At 36.6% G+C, this 1,659-nt stretch overlaps 1 pseudogene; it reads right to left on the bottom strand.

Annotated features, from left to right (window-relative positions):
* Nucleotides 1–1,659, bottom strand: part of LOC102494114 (cytochrome P450 2B11-like) — a 50,933-nt pseudogene that overhangs the window by 18,163 nt on the left and 31,111 nt on the right.

The following is a 1,659-nucleotide window of genomic DNA, read 5'->3' as shown; positions in this document are numbered from 1 at the left end:
GCCCCGCGACTGGGGCTTCCGCCGCCGCCCTGCGGCTCTAGGCTTGTTGTCCGGTTTTAAAGACTTTTGTACTGTATTCAGCTGTCAATAGGTTCATGTACCTACTATTTGAACAGAATCCTAATCTGTTTCCTGGCTTTAAGTTTTAAGCAGAGTTCCTTAGGATTTCTTTGATTTATTAAAGTTAAAACTGCTTTTCTTAAAATTACCAGCTGAACTTGCTATTGAAAGTAGTTAGATTATTTAAGAAATTGTGTGATCAATAAAATGTGGGGGGTGTAGGAGAAGGAATGGAAGACAACCATAGACACCAGAGATAGTGTAGAAAGAGGGTGGGAAAGGGCAGAGGGTCAGAAATAGGGGTAAGTATTTTTTATATGGAAAATTATTGACGATAACATGCATGATTAAGCCACTATAAAGTATATTCTGGATGGGAAATCACATTTTGTATACTGTAACGATGCTTAGGGAATGAATGTAAATTAATTCATTTTTTAAAAAAGCTAAATAAAATATGTGTAATGGGAAAACTATGTATGAATTTTTTTTTGAGAGGTTTTTGCTCTAGGGTATATGTGCTCGCCAGAAAGACAGAGAGAGACAGAGAGATAGAAAGCAAGAAATCACCCCCCGGGGGATGGCCATGCCACAATCCCTTCTCAGATCTTGGGCACACATGCACACGCACCCAATGTGAGTTTAAGCCACGGGGTCTGAGACTCGAACCACAGTCGGCTACATGGGAGTTCAGCGACATAGCCATTACACTAACTGCTGGTCTTAACTATGTATGAATTTCAAAAAGTTTTTGTACCAAAATAAATTCATACTTTAATTTTAGGAATAATAAATAAATAAATCTAATTAGGATAGCATATAGGGGCCAGCCTTGTGGCCTCATGGTTAAGGGAGCCAGATTCACATAGATAATCATGTGGTTCAAATCTCAGGCCTGATGTCTTTCAGAAATATGCTGGGCACATGTGTGTGCATGCTCCAAGTCCTGACAGGATACAGAAATGTAAGGGAAGGGATTATGGTGTGATCCTATCCCATTGGGAGATGCTTTCCTTCTCCTCCTCTCTCTCTGTCTCTCTCTGGTGTGCACATACCCTGTGGGAAATTTTTTTTAAAGCAAGCATATAATTTGGCAATCTCTATAACATAAATCCCATTTTTAAATTAAAAAAATTTTTGTTTAAATTCTTTTTCCTGGATTTAAGTCTTAAGCAAATTCTTAATATTTTTAAATTTTGATTTAATAAAGCTAAAACTGCTTTTCTTGAATTTAAAAAAAAATAAAAATGAAGAAACAAAAAATAAATAAAAAACATACCTACATAATTACCATAGTAAGCTATATAGCCTCAACTAGGTGCTACTTTACAGTATGTTCATTCTACTCACTAAGTTTTATGCCTAAAGTTAGACATGTGTTTATAGGTATGTTTATATCAACTGCACTTACTATTGAAAGTATTTAGTTTAATTAAGATCTTTTGTGAATCAATAAAATGTGAAAAGAAAAAGGCATAGAAAGCAACTGTAGATACCAGAGACAGTGTGGGAGGAGGATGGGAAATGGCAGAGAGTGAGAGGGAGGGAATCGAAGGAGAAAAAAGAGATAAGAGGCCAGGCTTTCAGAAGGAGGTTCCA

The sequence above is a fragment of the Tupaia chinensis genome, unplaced genomic scaffold, assembly GCF_000334495.1.
Source record: "Tupaia chinensis unplaced genomic scaffold, TupChi_1.0 Scaffold000037_18, whole genome shotgun sequence".
NCBI lineage: Eukaryota > Metazoa > Chordata > Mammalia > Scandentia > Tupaiidae > Tupaia > Tupaia belangeri.
The sequence above is the reverse complement of the archived record's forward strand: the minus strand, read 5'-3'. Positions and strand labels throughout refer to the sequence as shown.